The sequence below is a fragment of the Papio anubis genome, chromosome 16 (assembly GCF_008728515.1).
Source record: "Papio anubis isolate 15944 chromosome 16, Panubis1.0, whole genome shotgun sequence".
NCBI classification, from domain to species: Eukaryota; Metazoa; Chordata; class Mammalia; order Primates; family Cercopithecidae; genus Papio; species Papio anubis.
In genome coordinates, this window is record NC_044991.1 from 10,589,321 (window position 1) to 10,609,534 (window position 20,214).

At 40.4% G+C, this 20,214-nt stretch overlaps 1 protein-coding gene across 10 annotated transcripts in view; it reads right to left on the minus strand.

Moving 5' to 3' along the window:
• Window positions 1-20,214, minus strand: part of TNRC6B (trinucleotide repeat containing adaptor 6B) — a 298,093-nt gene that overhangs the window by 233,662 nt on the left and 44,217 nt on the right. The gene's annotated exons all lie outside the window — the stretch shown is intronic.

Here is a 20,214-nt window from a genome sequence, read left to right on the forward strand (position 1 = left end):
TATGGAACAACAGAAATCTTCACACACTACTTGTGTGAATGTAAATTATTACATCTACTTTGGAGAACGGTTTGGCTTGATTCTCCTAACGTTCAAGACAGATAAGACCCATGACCCAGCAATCCCACTCCTAGGTACATACCCAGCAGAACATATGCACGTGTACCCCAAAGGCACACACAGCAGCACTATCCATAATAGTCCCCAGCTGGGAACAACCCAAATATCCTCAATAGCACAAAGGTAAGGACACTGGTATATTCATAAAATAGAATGTCATACAGCACAAAAATGAAGGGACAGTCACACAGAACAACATGGATGAATCTCGCACACATAATGACAAGACACAAAAGAAGATACAGCATATGACTCCATGTGTTCAAAATCAGGCAAAACTATAATGTTTACAGGGACATGGGCAGTAAAACAACAAAGGAAAATAAAGAAATCAAGAGTGGTTACCTGTAGGTGGAAGGGGAGCGACTGTGACTAGTGAAGGTCACTAAGAAGGGGCTGTTGGGCCGCTATAATGTTCTATTTCCTAACCTCAGAGGTGGTCATTTAAAAATAATTCATTGTTTTACATTTGTATTTTATGCACTTTTCTAACTGTGTGATATATTTCACAATTAAAAAGATTTAAATCAATCTTTTTAAATCTTTAATTAATTGTACAAAAATAAAATTAATACAAAAGGAAAAGTGGTATTTTTTGTGTAACTTTAAAAATTAGATCACAGAACCCAAATTCCTCAGATGGCGTACCAGGCCCTTCATCCTCAGCCTTGTCTTCTAGTCTCATTCCTTACCACCCATCTTTCTTCACAAGTAGTCTGCCACACTTGCTCTCAATCGTGTGCTTTCTTTACCTTTACTTGTGATACTTCTCTGCCTAGAAAACCGTGTAGACATATCCCAATCACCTTTCTGCCAGACTAGCTACAAGCTGTTATTCAAGACACAGCCTGGGTGCCTCTCCTCTGAGAAACCTTTTCAGGAGACAGACTCCAGAGCCAGACTGACTGGTCTAAATTCCAGGTCTACCATTCACTAGCAGTGTGCGCTTGGTCAAAATACCAGCCCCAGTTTTCTGGCCTTCTCGTCTGTAAAACAGGGTAAGGGGTTGAAGTGAAGATTAAATGAGTAAACATATACAAAGTGTTTGGAATGTGCCTGGAACAGAGTATGCACTAGGTAAGGGTGAGCTATTATCATCAACACACTCTGACACCCTCCTCTCTGCTCCCCTTGTTAGATCCTCTGCTCTACCTTGTTAGATCCTCTGCTTCTGGGTTCCCGTGGCCCAGTATTATAGTTATTTTCTTGTATACAGCCTTTATGGACAGTTAATTCCTCAAGAGCAGAGACTAAATCTTTCATATCCCAATCCTCCACCATCTAGAACAGTGCCTGGCAGGTAGCAGATATTCACTGAATATTTGCAGAATGAATAAACTGACTCCAAATTTGGATCTACATCACATATAGAAGTAGTCCTCTGGTGCTGCTCTATCCTGTGTGTACACCACAAAACGGAAGCATACTCCTGATGGGCTTCCTATGGCAATAACCTGAGAATACAGGTGTAGACTCCCTCTGGATAGCAACAAACGAGGGTAATACTACTTGTCCTGTCCACTTGTTGTAAGGCTACTGTAGGGCTCAAATGATAACGACTATGAAAACATTTTTCCCCCCAAGACGGAGTCTTGCTCTGTTGCCCAGGCTGGAATGCAATGGTACGATCTCCGCTCACTGCAACCTCCGCCTCCCAAGTTCAAGCGATTCTCCTGCCTCAGCCTCCTGACTGGTTGGGATTATAGGCACCCGCCACCACGTCTGGCTAATTTTTGTGTTTTTAGTAGAGATGGGGTTTCACCATGTTGGCCAGGCTGGTCTTGAACTCCTGACCTCATGATCCACCTGCCTCGGCCTCCCAAAGTGCTGGGATAACAGGCATGAGACACCGGGCCCAGCCTTCTTTTTCTCTTTTAAAAGATAGACTCAGCTGGGCATGGTGGCTCATGCCTGTAATCCCAGCACTTTGGGAGGCCAAGGCAGGCAGATCACTTGAGGTTAGGAGTTTGAGACCAGCCTGGTAAACATGGTGAAACCCTGTCTCTACTAAAAATACAAAAATTAGCCGAGTGTGGTGTCACACGCCTGTAATCCCAGCTACTCGGGAGGCTGAGACAGGAGAATCGCTTGAACCTGGGAGGCAGAGGTTGCAGTGAGCCAAGATAGTGCCATTGCACTCTAGCCTGGGTGACAAAGCGAGACTCCATCTCAAAAGGTTAAAAAATAAAGAAAAAAAAATCATTATAATAGTCAAACAGTGTAAACAACCCAAATGTTTTGTTGTCCATCAAAGTAATCAATAGATAAACTGTGGTAAATCTACCCAGTAGAAAACTACTCAGCAATAAAAACAAACAAGCTACTCATACTTACAACAACATGAATGAACCTCAAAAATATTATGCTCAATGAAAGCAGCCAGATGTGAAAGAGTACGTACTGTATGATTCAATTTTTAGGGGCTGCCTGGGGCATGGAGTGGAAAAAGGGACTGACAGCACTTGGGCAAGAAGGATCTCTTTGGGCAGATGGAAATGTTCTAAAACTCGGTTGCGATGATGATGGTAAAACTGTATAGACTTCTTTTTTTTTTTTTTTTTTTTTTTGAGACAGGGTCTCACTCTGTCCCCCAGGTTGGACTGCAGTGGCACAAGCAGAGCTCACTGCAGACTCAAACTCCTAGGTTCAAGCTATTCTCCTACTTCAGCCTCCTGAATAGCTGGGAATACAAGCACACGCCACCATGACCAGCTAATTTTATTTATTTAGAGATGGACTCTCGCTCTGTCACCAGGCTGGAATGCAGTGGCGCTATCTCGGCTCACCACAACCTCCAACTCCCTGGTTCAAGTGATTCTCCTGCCTCAGCCTCCCAAGTAGCTGGGATTACAGGCATGTACTACCATGCCCAGCTAATTTTTGTATTTTTAGTAGAGACGGGGTTTCACCATGTTGGCCAGGATGGTCTCAGTCTCCTGACCCTGTGATCCGCCAGCGTCAGCCTCCCAAAGTGCTGGGATTACAGGCATGAGCCACCACGCCCAGCCAATTTTTATATTTTTATTTTTTTAGAGATGGGGTCTTGCTGTGTTGCCCAGGCTGGTCTCTTATCTCCTGGCCTCAAACAGTCTCCCCATCTCAGCCTCTCAAAGTGCTGAGATTATAGGTGTGAGTCACCACAACTGAGCAATTTACTATGTTTTAATTGTATATCTAAACTGGGTGAATTACACAGTATATAAATTATACATCAATAAAGATGTTTTGTTATAATGCAAATATCTGGCACTCTTTTATAACTAGCTACAATTCTCACATATTTAAAATCTCATCCATACATGTGAAGCCAAATCATGTACGACTAAGACAGAAGTCAGCTTTTAAAAATTAAAAAATAATTTAATGTCACATATTAAATATCTTAAAAACCCAAACTGCCTTCTCTATACTTATTTTCCAATCCAGGAACAACAAATAATGATCCTGATAAGCAGGCTTTCACTGTCATTTGTTTATTTCATCCCACCTGTACAAACACACACTTTGGCCTCATCTGCATTTATAACTGGAAACATGAGTATCTGGCATAATACCCCCCTCCTTGTTTTTGTCCAACAGCAAGCATAAGTAAAAGGTAAATACAGAAAGCACAGTATATAATGGGGTTTTAAAATAAATATATATATATATATATATATTCATATGATAAACAGGATTTCTAAATAGGGTTTAAACTAACCCTTAGAAATTAGCAGTTCTTTTATATATACAAATGTACCATAGTACTTCAGATTAAATTCTGCAGGTCCTAAAATGCTATCCAAACTAGTTTGCTGAACTGGAATTGTTAAATTGGATACTGCTTAAAGTAGGTCACTGGCTCGGTCATGAAAGTATTTGGTAATGCAGAGATCTACTTGCAAAGTCATCTGTCATAATGAGATTTGACTTAGACAAAACCGGAGAAGCGACACCAGTTGGGTGTCAATTGTCAGCTGTATTTTATTCAAATAAACCCCATTTTAGATTTATCTCACTGCAGATTCTTGAACTGGGAAATAACAAGATGAAAGAAGTGTTTTCCAAAGAGTAAATCTGGTGTCCATGTTTAGAAAATGCCTCTTTTGCTTCCTGTCCTTTGTCCCACACATCTACTCAGTCTCTAAAGCCCATTAATCCTTCTTTTGAAATGTCTTTCAGCTTCATTCCTTTCTCTCCACTTCTATTCTCACCACTGCAGTCCTAATTTGAGTCAGGAGGCTTTAAAGTACAGGAAAACTAGAAAAAGAAGCCAAACTAGAGACCATTAGAGTAACCTAAAATGGGAGTGAAGAGGACTCAGTCTAGAGCAGTGGTTCTCAAAGTGTGGTCCCCAGACAGCAGCAACAGCACCTGGAATCCTGATAGAAATGTAAATATTCAGACCTTACACCAGAACCAGTGAGCCAGAAACTCTGGGGGTGGTGCTGGCAATGTGCTGTTAACAAGCCCTCTGGGTGATTCCGATATAGGTTAAAGTTTGAAAATTAGTGATTTAAAGAAGCACGGGCCAGGCAAGGTGGCTCACGCCTGTAATCCCAGCACTTTGGGAGACTGAGGTGGGTGGATCACAAGGTCAGGAGATCGAGACCATCCTGGCTAACACGGTGAAACCCGTCTTAAGATACAAAAAATTAGTTGGGCATGGTGGTGCATGCCTGTAGTCCCAGCTACTCGGGAGGTTGAGGCAGGAGAATCGCTTAAGCCCAGGAAGTAGAGGTTGTGGTGAGCTGAGATCATGCCACTGCACTCCAGCCTGGGCAACAGAGTGAGACTCCATTTCAAAGAAAAAAAAAAGAAGCTGAAGAGAAAGGAATGGGCCCAGATGAGGAGAGAACTTGGGGACCTGCTGAGAATGTCTTCCACAATGTCCCTCCAATCTCCAACCCAACCTACCAAAAAAGAACTCTTCTCCAAACCTATCTCTAGGTGTTACTGACTTTTGATATCACAACCCTCTACAGTGCTTAGGTTCAATCTTCCTTCCCCCTAGTCTCCATCCAATATAATACAGTCATCCTCAGTATCCTTGGGGGATTGGTTCCGGACCCTTGGTGTATACCAAAATCTATGGCTGCTCAAGTCCCTGAAACAAAATGGTGTAGAGACTGGGCACAGTGACTCACGCCTAAAACCCCAGTCGTTAGGGAGGCCAAGGCAGGAGAATTGCCTGAGGCTAGGAGTTTAAGACTAGCCTGGTAAGACCCATAGTTAGACTTCATGTCTATAATTTTTTTTTTTTTTTTTAATTAACCTGACATGGTGCTGTGCACCTGTAGTCCTAGCTACTGAGGAGGCTGGGGCAGGAAGATGACTTGAGCCTAGGAGTTCGAGGCTGCAGTGAGCTATGATTATATCACTGCACTCCAACCTGGACAACAGAGAGAGACTCTATCTCTAAAAAATAGACCAGGTGCAGTGGTCACGCCTGTAATCCCAGCACTTTGGGAAGCCAAGGCAGGCAGATCACTTGAGGTCAGAAGTTCGAGACCAGCCTAGGCAACATGAGGAGACCCTGAGTCTACTAAAAATACAAAAAAAATTAGCTGGGTGTGGTGGCACAGGCCTGTAATCACAGCTACTCAGGAGCCTGAGGCACAAGAATAATTTGAACCTGGAAGGCGGAGGTTGCAGTAAGCCAAGATCACAGCACTACACTCCAGCCTGGGCAACAGACCCTGTCTCCACAAATAAATAAATAAATAAATAAATAAATAAATAAATTAATTAATTAATTAAAATGAAGGGGCTGGGCGTGGTGGCTCACGCCTGTAATCCAAGCACTTTGGGAGGCTGAGGCGGGCAGATCATGAGGTCAGGAGATTGAGACCACCCTGGCTAACACGGTGAAACCCCGTCGCTACTAAAAATACAAAAAAATTAGCCAGACGTGGTGGCGGGCGCCTGTAGTCCCAGCTACTCAGGAGGCTGAGGCAGGAGAATGGCATAAGCCTGAGAGGCGAAGTTTGCAGTGAGCCAAGACTGCGCCACTGCACTCCAGCCTGGGCAACAGACCGAGACTCCATTTCAAAACCTAAATAAATAAAATAAAATGGAGAAGTATTTGCATATAACTTATGCAAATAACCTAATGCCCCCTCCTTAGGTACACATCTTCCTGTATTCTTTAAATGTAATCTCTAGGTTATTTATAATATCTACTACAATGTAAATGCTATGTAAGCAGTTGTTGCACTGTATTATTTAGGGAATAATGTCAAGGAAAAAAGTCTATAAGTCTTCAATACAGACGCAATTTTTTTCCTAGATATTTCTGATCCATGATTGATTGGAGTCATGGATGTAGAACCCATGAATATGGAGTGCCACTGTACTAATCTTGTTGATTCTGCTGTTGAGGCTCTAGGTAGTCTAGGAAAAAAGATACGTACCACAACGTGGAAAATTATGATTAAAGGAGTGCTTCAAATCAGTGAAGAAAAGATGAATTATTCAGCAAATGATTTTTTAATAACTGGCTAGTCACTGTGGGAATGCAGAGCAGGAAGCTATACATTCCTTACTGTATGTTTTCTTTCTTTTTTTTTTTTTTTTTCTGAGACAGAGTCTCACACTGTCACCCAGAGTCTCACACTGTTGCCCAGGCTAGAGTGCAGTGGTGTGTGTGATCTCAGCTCAACACAACCTCCGCCTCCCGGGTTCAAGCAATTCTCCTGTCTCAGCCTCATGAGTAGCTGGGATTACAGGCGTCTGCCACAGTGCCCGGCTAATTTTTGTATTTTTTGTAGAGACAGGGTTTCACCATCTTGGCCAGGCTAGTCTCGGACTCCTGACCTCGTGATCCACCCACCTCGGCCTCCCAAAGTGCTGGGATTACAGGCGTGAGCCATTGTGCCTGGTCCTACTTTATGTTTTCTTACTCCATATATCAAAATAAAATTCCAGATGAATCAAATACATCAATTTGAAAACAAAAAGAGCTGGGTGTGGTAGCATATGCCTTAAATCCCAGCACTTTGAGAGGCCGAGGTGGGCAGATCACCTGAGGTCAGGAGTTTCAGACCAGCCTGGCCAACATGGAGAAAGCCCGTCTCTACTGAAAATACAAAAATTAGCCGGGCATTCCAGCTACTCGTGAGGCTGAGGCAGGAGAGTCGCTTGAACCTGGGGGGTGGAGATTGCAGTGAGCCGAGATTGCACCACTTCACTCCAGTCTGGGTGAAAAAGCAAGACTCCGCCTCAATAAATAAATAAATAAATAAATAAATAAACGAAGTTGTTCATTGCTATTGCTGATGTACTATATGTAATCCTGAACTGAAAACAATCTTAATGTCAACCATTAAAGGATTGGTAAGTAAAATAATCAATTATTCTGTGGACATTAAAAAGAAAGCAGTGAAAGACATATGGAAGACATTCAAAACTACTTGTTAGATTAAAATAAGAGCCAGCCAGGAGTGGTAGCATACACCTGTAGTCCCAGCTACTTGGGAAGCTGAGGTGGAAGGATCACTTGAGCCCAGGATTTTGAGGCTAGCTGGGGCAACAGAGTGAGACCCTGTCTTAAATAAATAAATAAATAAATAAGATAAGCCATTACAAAACATTTTGTATAGCTTTATCCCCTGTTGGTCAAAAATATACAAATAAATATATAAAACACATATATTATACATTATATACTATCCGTGTGTATATATAATATATACAATGTATAATATAGCATATATATGATATACCTGAAAGTATGGAGAAAGTCTGGCAAGACATCCAACAGCCTTTAAAAATAAGTACCTTTGGCAGACTGCAGCAGCTCACGCCTGTAAATTCAGCACTTTGGGAGGCCTGGATCACTTGAGTCCAGGAGTTCAAGACTAGCCTGGGATATATAGCAAGACCCAATCTCTACAAAAATATTTTTAAAAATTGGCCAGGTGTGGTGGCACCCACCTGTAGTCCTAGTTACTTGGGAGGCTGAGGCAGGAGGACTGATTGAGCCCAGTAGTTGGAGACTGAAGTGAGCCATGATCACACCACTGCACTCCAGCCTGGGAAACAGAGAAAGACCCTGTCTGGCTGTTTTTAAAAAAACAAAACAAAACAAAACAAAAACAAAAGAAGATACACCTAAGGAACAGGATGCAAGAATTTTCCATTTTCTACTTCACAAACATCAAGTTTTTACAAAGAGCATAAATTACTCTTACAATAAAAAATAAATCTGATCATGTCACTCCCTTGTTCAAAAAGTTCAAAAGCCTTCCAGCCCACAGACGATACAGTCCAAACTCCCCAGTGAGATGTAAGGATGGTCTAGCTTTGCCACCTGACACCTCACCTATCACCAGGGTGAGCTCCCCTGATGGGGCAGGTTAGGATGCGGTCTCTGTTCTCCCTCCTCCACTGTATCTTTTTTTTTTTTTTTTTTTTTTTTTTGAGACGGAGTCTCACGCTGTCGCCCAGGCTGGAGTGCAGTGGCCGGATCTCAGCTCACTGCAAGCTCCGCCTCCCGGGTTTGCGCCATTCTCCTGCCTCAGCCTCCCAAGTAGCTCGGACCACAGGCGCCCGCCACTTCGCCCGGCTATTTTTTGTATTTTTTTTAGTAGAGACGGGGTTTCACTGTGTTAGCCAGGATGGTCTCGATCTCCTGACCTCGTGATCCACCCGTCTCGGCCTCCCAAAGTGCTGGGATTACAGGCTTGAGCCACCGCGCCCGGCCCCTCCACTGTATCTTTCCTGAAGTCTGGTGCCACATGGTCCTTAATGGTCAACTCTGATAACCTTTTGTGCCATTTGCAAAGCTTTCGTCATAATGGAGCACACTGCTACTACATTCCAACTTGTCCTTTTCAGAACAATGTTGACAAAGCTGTTCAAATAAATTAATAAATTTATCCCCTGCTTTCATGGAAAAATAAGTTCACATGCCAACGTATAGGCAGACCAATAAAACCTCCACTTCTGAAAACCAAAATCTAACATTATGCTTTCTGGCTAATAAATATTAACACTTATTTATAGTTATTCGTTGGCATATATCTGGCATAGTATGTAACACATGACTATAAAAATTACAGTTGTTCAGGAGCAAGAGAAGACTGGGGGAAGTTTTTTCACAAGCAATGAGAGGTGGAGCCAGTTTTGTGATCTCCTTGGCTGGGGTATAATGGAGGATGCACACTGAGTAGTTGGACAACATCTTGATGAAGTCCTACTATTCATCTCACAAGCCCAGATTCATGTTGCTGTCAAGGTACAGAGATAGCACACCACCTGTATGCTAGTGCAAGTTTGATCCAGGGCTCAGTTAATAAAAACTTATCTCTGCAGGAAATGTAGATGCTTCTAAAAGAGATAATGCTATGTGGGAATAACAGATCATCTCCTCTGATTATCCATAACAACCATGGTTTCTTAGTATTCACTGAGTATTATCTGTGCTTTATTCTAAGTTGTTCCTTATGGCCAATAATTGTCCTCACAGACTTCCTAAGAATTGGCCATTGGAAGAGTTCCCTGTGGCTAAAGATCTGGAATCTAAAGTCTCATAAGATTTCGGCCATGATCCTGGCATTGAGTGGTTGACCATTTACCATAAGCAACAATGTGTTCAATACAATGGACAGTGCCTTCTGAAGCTGGTCTCATAGTCATGTTTATATGTTTCTAAGACAATCAACTCAGTAAGATACAAGGATTTGGGGTTGGGGATAGGAGGGATACAGAGGAGCTACACTGCTTGGAAGGCCTAGGCTAAAGTCACCAGCTTAGTTACCTGGTCATGACATGGATGAGCCACTTTGTCAATAACATCTGCCTTGAGCATGAGGGTTACAGGCTGTGGTACTTATAAATTTTGTTGATAACCATTTCCCTTATCAAATGAAGTACCTTATTCATTTTTGTATTAACAGTGCCTGGCACAGAGCAGGTATTCAGTAAATGTTGGCTATATTAATGAAGCATAGGTATCAGGAAATACACATCATATAATAAAGGGGCAAGTGGGCAAAACTGATAATTGCCTACTAGACAGCATGAGGTGGTAAACTCAGTTACTGAAAGGATAATGTTAGGCTGTGGGCTCAGTCACAATGCAGGTCAGTTAAATTCAGGGGTGCTTCACGGTCACAAATCATGGTTACATTGTAATCACAGCAATTGTGGTAATACTATTACTTGTTTTGCAAACGCCTGGAATCCAGATTTGGCTAGGGGTAAACTTAGGTTCAATTAGAAAGCTACATTTCCCAACTTTTATTATGAAGAGAGGTGGCTACATGTCATGGCTCTGGTCAATCATTAGATGAAGCACACCTTTTGTACCTCACTTGAGAGGGTGGGTGGTCTGAAAGGGAAGCAGAGAAATGGCCTTGCCACCATCAAGGATGGATCAAAGGAATTTCAGACATTAACAACACTGGGAGTGACTACTTATTTCTCAATTTTGTGGTGTGTAGGAAAAAATGAATCTTTATTTGGTTAAAGCAAAGTTGGATATTCCATTACACATAGCCTAATTTATTCCTACTGATAAAATCACATAGAAGTAGCAAGAAGAGTTATGAGACTGCTGTAATAATCTATAAGAACAAAAAAACTTATCCTAATAACTGAATGAGTAGTCATCTTCTTTGTGGTAATATAATTGTAAAGATTTCTGGAGTGTACGGTATCATGAAACGACAGCACTCTAGCTAGCAGCTTCAATAATGATTTGAGATGATCTAACCAAATCAAAATGTTTGGAAAGAGTGTTGATGCTTACATGCTCTGAGACATGCTGCAGTATCATCAGCAATAAGACCAACTAAAACAGAGCAACATCCAGCCTCATATGAAATTAGCAAACATCTCCTCTCAACTACATGCAAGTGGTAATCAAAACCAAGTGGAAAAGAAAAACTGAAAACATTTCAAAAAGCACCTGCAGAAGAATGCTACTATTCCAGCTGCATATTAAACTTCTGTTTATCAAACATGTTCAACATTCAACATCTGGCCTTTCCACAAGCTAGTGCTTACCAATGAAATGCTAAAGAACACTTTTTGTTTAAGTAACAGCCACTGGGAAATCTTAAGCCAACTGAAGGGCAGTCTGGTTGTAGCTCATATTCACTTCTGAAGAAATGAAAATGAAACAGCTGTCTTAACCCTCAATAATTTATACCCAAAACTCTCCAGCCGTGGGTACTACACATTTAAAATCTGAGCTTCACAACACTTTCATCAACTTCTTCGAACTGTTTCTGTTTTTTAAAAATATTTCATATACAGTATTTTCTCCTGTACTTGAGCATCTGCTATCAAAATACTATCTTTCATCAATTTTGAGATTCACGGTTTTTTCTTTACAAGTTAATATTTGTGAAATCTAGACAGATTTTACAGTTAATGACATCTTACATCTTACAATTAATTGGCAGCATTCTTTCTTTCTTAATGGAGCATAAAACACAATATGTCTTATGACTGATGGCGTCTTAAATTCCGTAAAATATGGTAACAGCAATCCCTAACTTTTACTAGATGCATACCGTGTAGGAGTCACAGTGCTTTACATATAACTCATCTGCTTATCAAAGCATTCCATGAGGTAAGTGCTACTGTCATCCTGTTTTTAATTTTTTTAAATTTTTAATTATTATGGGTACATAATAGTTGTATACATTTATGGGGTACATGTGATGTTTTGATACAGGTATACAGCATGTAATGATCAAATCAGGGTAACTGGGGTATTACCTCAAGCATTTATCATTTCTTTGTGTTAGGAAAGTGCCAATTCTACTCTTCCGGTTATTTTAAAATATACGATAGGAGTATCATTAACTATAGGCATCCTACTGTGCTACCAAATACTAGATCTAATTCATTTTATCTAACTGTATTTTTGTACCCATCAACCATTCCCACTTGTCATCCTATTTTGTAGAGAAGGAAACAGAGAAGCTAAACAACACAGTCACTGGCAGTACAGCTCAAACTATCTGACTCCAGAGTTTAAGCTCTTAACAACTGTCCTAACTGAAAGCTCAAAAATACTCTTTTACTTTCCTCCATTCACAATAAAAAATGGTCTTTATTTCAAAATGTTTTTATTTTGCCCTCATTCTTGACAGATGGTTATTTTTCTTCCAGCACTTTGACGATGAATTGTTCTGTGGCTTCCACTGTCACTGAGAAGTCAGCTATCAGCCTGCAGTCTGCTTTTTCTCTCAGGACTGTACTAGCATCTTGGATTTGCCAGTGTATCCAGGTGATATTTCTCTTTCTTTACCCTGCTTGAGCTTCTGGATTCAGATGATTTAGGTCTTTCATCGATTTTGGAAAATGTCTTCAAATATCACCTCTCCCTCAATGCTTCTATTCTCCTAGAACTTTGATCAGATGTTATATTAAACCTTTTATTCTATCTTCCATGCATCTTAATCTTTCTTTTACATTTTCTCTGTCTCTATGGGTTTTATGTGGACAATTTCTTTAGCTTTATCTTCTAGTTCAGTAAGTCCTAGCTTCACTTGTGTCTAATTTGCTTTAAGATTAGACTTGTCTACTAAATGCCAAATTCAATGATGTTCTTTGCTTCTGAAATGGTTATTTTTTTCATTCTTATTTTCTTAATTGACAAAAATTGTATTTAACATGCACAGCATGTTTTCAAATAGGTATACACTGTGGATGGCTAAACTGATGAAATGGTTCTTTCTCAAATATACCTGATTATTATTATTTTAGCCAGTCAAATGCCTCTATAGTGGCATGCACCAGTTGAAAAATCCATCCCTGACATACAGGACTTTTGATCTGATTATTCCTGATAGTCTCAGTTACCAACTTACATCTTAAAATTAATTTGTAGCATTCTTTCACTTATAATTTACAATATCTAATTACATTTACAGTATTTGTTTTTAGCCAGGCATGGCGGTGTGCGCCTGTAATCCCAAATACTATGGAAGCTAAGGCAAAAGGGTCATTTGAAGCCCAGAGCCCGGCATTTTGAGCAGTCCCGGCCAGATAGCAAGACCTTGCCTCTAAAAAAAATACTAAAAATTAGCCAGGCATGGTGGTATGTGCCTATAGTTCTGGCCACTTGGGAGACTGAAGTGAGAGGATCACTTGAGCCCAGGAGCTCGAGGCGGCAGTGAGCTATGATCTCACCACTGCACTCCAGTCTGGGCAACACAGCAAGAACCCATCTCTAATTAATTAATAACCAAAACCATAAAAAACCAATATATTTCCTTAAAAATATTAAATATACCTATTCTAAGTTCAGTTTCCAATAATTACAATATTGTAGACTTTTCAAATCTGATTTTTTTTTTTTTTTTTGAGACAGAGTCTCACTCTGTCGCCCAGGCTAGAATGCAGTGGTGGATCTCAGCTCACTGTAACCTCCGCCTCCCAGGTTCAAATGATCCTCCCACCTCAGCCTCCCAACTAGCTGGGATTACAGGCACATACTACCATGACCAGCTAATTTTTATATTTTTAGTAGAGATGGGGTTTCTCCATGTTGGCTAGGCTGGTCTCGAACCCCTGACCTCAAGTGATCCACCTGCCTCGGCCTCCCAAACTGTCGGGATTACAGGCGTGAGCCAACATGCCTGGCCTCAAATCTGATCATTTTTGTTGCTCCTGCTGACTCATTCACTGTAGCTCAGTTTTTTGAGTGTTTTATGACTTTTCATTTTGGACTTCTGAATAATTTTATTTGTGAGACATATTTGAGTCCTAAGTAAGGTATATTTTTCTCCTGAGAAGATTTATGTTGCTCTGGCAGGTTCCTGGAGGCACTACTAACCCAAGAACAATTTAAATTCCATACTGCACAGATAGTATGAATTCAAGTCTCACTCCCATACATGAGCCAGTTTGTGGCTACGAATTCTCAAGGAAAGTTTTTATTTAAGTTTCATTACAAAAAAAGGTTAGACACAGAAGCAGACAATAATATAATGAACCTTCATGTGCTCATCATCAGTTTAAACAGTTAACTCCCGGCCAACACTCTTTCACCATATCCCTTACTGGTATCCCTGCCTCTGCATTAGTTTTAAAGCAAGGACATTTCATTGATAAATACATTTGTAAATATCTATCTCTAATATATTTTTTAAAAACCTTTAAAATTCCTAATACCATCATTCCACTTTAAAAACATTAGTAACAGTCCCAATACCATCAAGTAATCAGTCAAACTTCCAACTGTCTCATAAATGTCACACAAGACTTTGTTTCCTTTGCTGTGCTTTTTTTTTTTTTTTTTCCTTTGCAATTTATTTGTTGAAGAAACCAGGTTGCTTGTTGAAGAAACCAGAGCTTCACACAGTCTGGACTTTTCTGACTGTATCCCATGGTGGTACTAATATGCTGCTCTGTCCTCTGTAATTCTTATAAATTATTATATAGCTCTAGAAGCCAGATCTGTTTGTATATGAAAGGGATGGTATATGGTTAATGTAGTGTTAGCAAATGGTATCCAATAGCTTTTTAAAAAAATATCATCATGCTCTGGGAGGCCAAGGTGGACAGATCACAAGGTCAGGAGATCGAGACCATCCTGGCTAACATGGTGAAACCCTGCCTCTACTAAAAATACAAAAAAAAATTAGCCGGGCGTGGTGGCGGGCACCTGTAGTTCCAGCTACTCGGAGGCTGAGGCAGGAGAATGGCATGAACCCGGGAGGCAGAGCTTGCAGTGAGCCGAGATGGCGCCACTGCACCCCAACCTGGGCAAGACAGCGAGACTCTGTCTCCAAAAAAAAACAAAAACCAAACAAACAGACAAAAAACTTTATTGGTATTCAGATTGTCTCATCATTAGCTGAAGACAGTCTTCTCATGTATGCTCTTTGGTTCTTTTGATGTGATCCTGGTCACAGTCTTTTATGACTTCCTTGTTATGTGGTGTAACCAGAAGTTCTAGGTTTACCTTGTACAGTTCCTGTTCTAGACCTGTATCAGTGATTTCTCCAAATAGCCCTGTTTCCTGTTAGTGAGAATTGGTATTCCAAGACCACAATTTGGGCACTAGGGTTACACACTGCTACTAGGTCACTGTTTACAGGATTTTTCAATTGAATGGGTTAGGAGGTGTTTTTTGTCTAAGATAAAATATATCAATAATACATACTACAACTTGTAATTCAAGATTAAGTTAATCAAGAGAATGGGAAGATAAGTCAAAGACTGGGAGAAAACACAAAGACATATGTGATAAAGGAGTATTATCCAAAATATACAAAGAGTTATTAAAACTCAGCAATAAAAAATGAACAACCTGATTAAAAATGGTCAAAAGACCTGAACAGACACCTCACTGAAGAAGATATACAGATGGCAAATAAGGATATGAAAAGATACTCAACATCATATGTCATTAGGGAATTACAAATTTAAAAAAAAAAAAAAAACAATGAGATGCCACTACACACCTATTAGATGCCCAAAATGCAGAACACTGACAACGCCTAATACCGGTAATGATGTGGAGAAACAGGAATGCTCATTCATTGCTGGTGGGAATGCAAAACCATATGGCCAGTTTGCAAGACAAGTTTGGCAGTTTCTCACAAAACTAAACTTACTCTTACCATTCAATCCAGCAATTGCACTCCTTGACATTTGGTCAAATGAAGTGAAAACTTATATTCCCACAAAAACTCACATATGGTGTTTGTAGCAGCTTTATTCGTAATTACTAAAACTTGGAAGCAACTAAGATGGCCTTCAATAGGTGAATGGATAAACTGGAGTACATCCAGGCAATGGAATATTATTCACGCTAAAATGAAATGAGCTATCGAGCCATGAAAAGATGTGAAAAAACCCTAAAATACATACTACCAAGTGAAAGAAGCCAATATGAAAAGGCCATGTGATTTCAACTACCTAACATCTGGAAAAGAAAAATCTATGGAGACAGTAAAAAGATCAGTAGTTGCCAGAAGACAGGGAGATGGAGGGATGACTAGATGGAGCAGAGAAGACTGAGAGCACCGAAACCACTCTGCAGGATTCTATGATGGATACATGCCATCCCACATTTGTTCAAACCCATGGAATATGCAACACCAAGAGTGAACCCTAATGCAAATGAACTTTGAGTAATAACGGTGTGTCAATGTAAGTTCCTCAATTATAACAAATAGACCTTTCTGGTGTGGGATGTGACACTGGGGGAGGCTGGCAGGGACAGGGAACAGGCAAATATGAGAACTCTATACTTTCTGCATAATTTTACTGTGACCCTAAAACTGCCAATAAAAACAAAAAGTCTTAGGCCGGGCGCAGTGGCTCACGCCTGTAATCCCAGCAATTTAGGAGGCCGAGGAGGGTGGATCATTTGAGGTCAGGAGTTCACAACCAGCCTGGCCAACATGGTGAAACCCCATCTCTACTAAAAATACAAAAATTCGCTGGGTGTGGTGGCGTGTGCCTGTAATCCCAGCTACTTGGGAGGCTGAGGCAGGAGAATCACTTGAACCCAGGAGGCGGAGGTTGCAGTGAGCCAAGATCGCACCAATGCACTCCAGTCTGGGTGACAAAGTGAGACTCCGCCTCAAAAAAAAAAAGAAAAAAGAAGTTGATAAAAAAATCAAGTTAATAGGGTTTTATTTAACCTCTTTTATTTTCTATTTCTATCTCCTTTCACCCAAGTTGGGAATCTGGATCTCAAAACACTGGAAATGATAAAGTACCACATAATTACTCATTTGCTTTTTCTGACAATATACACTCATACAACAATCTCAAAACAGCACTAACAAGATCACCGGTATGTTCCACATGAGCATAAAAATTTAGGTTTACTTGTTTCTCATTTTCCATTAAAAAAAACTATAAACCATATTTAAAGCAGACTAGCTTCTATCCCTGTCCCCTCTACCCTATTTCCTTCCTCCTTCTCTCATAATTTTTAAGCTTTTATGATTTAATATTCCATTAAAAAATATCAATTGGCTGGGCATGGTGGCTCACATGTGTAAGCACTTCGGGAGGCCAAGGTGGGTGGATCACCTGAGGTCAGGAGTTCGAGATGAGCCTGACCAACATGGTGAAACCCCGTCTTTACTAAAACACACACACACATACACACACACAAAATTAGCCGGGCATAGTGGCAGGCGCCTATAATCCCAGCTACTCAGGAGGCTGAGGCAGGAGAATTGCTGGAATCCGGGAGGTAGAGGTTGCAGTAAGCTGAGATTGCACCCTGCACTCCAGCCTGGACAACAGTGCGAGATTCCATCTCAAAAACAACAACAACAACAACAAAGAAAACAAACAAATAAATTGCAGATACTGAAATCAAAATATGTAGAAGCTCTTGCATTCATAGTAAGTGGAAGAACAGAGCACAAAGACCACTAGGTCTGTAGTTAGAAGGCCTGGTGTTCAGTTACCGCTTCACCACCTATTAGCTGGCCTTGAGGAACTACCTAATTTTTCAGAGGTTCAGTCCCTTTTCTGTATGATGTGAAAAATAATAAATATCCACCTTATAAGATCGCTGTGAGGATCAGATGAGATATGAAAGTCTTTTAAAGGTACAACTATATATGAGTGCATCCTTGGAGTGAAAGTTTCTGAAGATTAGCCATAAATAATTCCGTTTATTAAAAGTTTCTTTCACTCTTAAGTACAAGCTAAGCAGGAATAATTTTTAAAACATTTCTTTATTAACAAAGGACCCTCGAGAAATAGGAGAGAAAAGCCGAACTCAGAGTTCCCAGTATCTCCCAGGAGGACCAAGAGGTCCTGAAAAGTATTACGTCTGGTCCTTAGTCTGGGTCACCAAAGGCTGTACATCTGTGGCTGTAACTGAGACGGAGGCCAACAGCAGCCTCTGTGATCAGGCCCCTGCCTACATCTCCAGCTCCTCTCCTAATTCCCTGCCTCCCTCTCAGTCTCCAGCCTCACCAGCATTCCCAGGTCCCCCAAGGCTTCAAGCACGTTCCTCCCTCAGGACCTTCATACGTAGCTAGCCCCTTTGTTTGAAGGCTCTGGATCGCAATGATCACCTGGCCAATGCCTACTTTTCCTTCAAATCTTTGCTTAAATGTTACTTTGTCAGAAAGGCCTTTCTGTCCTCTCAGACTAAGCCAGCCCCCGCAAGTTAATCACTCTTACAGCTCCCTGTATTTTTCCTAAAATGCACTTATCAGAGTTTGGAATTACACATATAATTGTCTTTCTCCCACTGGAAAATGGTCAGTTTAGCATGTGTGTCTGTTATTTCTTTATTCTCAGTTCCTAGTGCCATGCCTGGTATTACTCTGGCACTCAGTATTTGTTGAACGAATAACTGAATTAATGAAAAGCTTAACATATCACGTATAAAACTGTTGAATTAGATCCTGAACACTGGGAAAGAGGGAAGGATCAAGTTGTTACATACTGAAAAAAAAATTCTACATTCCAGAGTCTTCCCATAAGGGGGCAATATTCCATTCTCCTCTAACTTGATTCGTAATTTAAATATACAATCATTCTAATGATATATTTCCATTTCTTATCTATAATGAGTTTTTATGATCAAAACATCCAGAAACACATTACTAACACCAACACAAAACTAAGCTTTTCACTAGTGATGCAGTATAAGCTGAGGATATATAACAAAGTGAAATTTTCCAAACAAAACACCATGCCCTCCCAAAAATGCCAGGAAGAAGACTTGTGTCTGTGAGAGGGGAGCCTACAGGGACAGGGGACCTGGAGATAAAAAAAAGACTTAAGAAACATATCAAACAAATGCTATAATGATAACCTTTAAACACTGCCTGGTTTTTACGTAGCTGGAAATATGAAAAGCCTATTAGCATCTCTCTGCACTGGACATTATGAACAAAGTATGGCAGAGAGAGGACACACAATTCTAAAGGGGAGTTAAGGCTTCATTTTATTTCTCCCTAAAGCCTTTGTTTTCCTTTTTCTCTAACAAACGAAAACACTCCATATTTCATAAATTAAGAAAAAATCAAATTTCTATCCATTCAAATTCAAGGTGAAAGAAGACATTTTTTGAACTCTACAGATATTCATCTATTATACAGATAAGCATCTATTAAAAAGTCTCTCATCCATGTTCAAGCACCCACAATGTGCCTCCATATATTCTTTCCTGCTGAAAAGAATGAGAGCTCCCTGAAGAAATGACTGAGGGTTGACACAGAAGATGCATGAGATGCACCTAAACGTATCATCATACCAAAAAGGAAGGACACTATAAAAAGTCTTCAGAAACCAACTTGAAGGGGCCCCTCCCACTAGTCAAGGATAGGATCATTTGAGCATCAATAACAAATAACATTGCAATGGATTTACATCTATGAAATATGATGAAATCCATGAGTTCATAATGAAACACATATATTTTAAGACCTTACTGGTCTGTTTTGGAGGATACTAGGGAATCAATTTATTACTATGAAAACTGGTAAATAAGAGAAAGAATCAATCATTTAATCTGCCTTTCCTAAATGGAATATATCTCAGATTGGATAACCACAGAGTGGATAAGAGACTATTTCTGGCTAAGTATGGTGGCTCATGCCTGTAATCCCAGCACTCTGGGAGCCTGAGGCAGGAGAACTGCTTGAGCCCAGGAGCTCGAGATCAGACTGGGCAACATGGCAAGACCCTGTCTCTACAAAAAAAATTAAAAATCAGCGAGGTGTGGTGGTGTGCACCTGTGGTACCAGCTACTAGAGGGGCTGAGGTGGGAGGATCACTTGAGCCCGCGAGGTTTAGGCTGCCTTGAGCCATGTTTGTACCACTGCACTACAGACTGGACAACAGAACAAGACCCTGTCTCAACAACAACAAAAATAGTTTGTCTAGCTAATAAACGAAGACAAGTGACTTAGAATATTATCATTTTGTAAACCCTAATAAATTAACATATCTCAGTATTGCTCTTCAATAGCTGTTAACATCATAATAAGATGAGACGAAACAACTGGTTATTATGTGCCTCTTGATGGAAGTAAACACCACCACCTATAAAATATTCTTGCCAAACAAAAACAACGTGAATTAGATCAAGCCTCCTCTGGATATAACTACAAGTTTACACAAAATTCAAGGTAAAGGAACACTCTTCCTTGTACTCTGAAC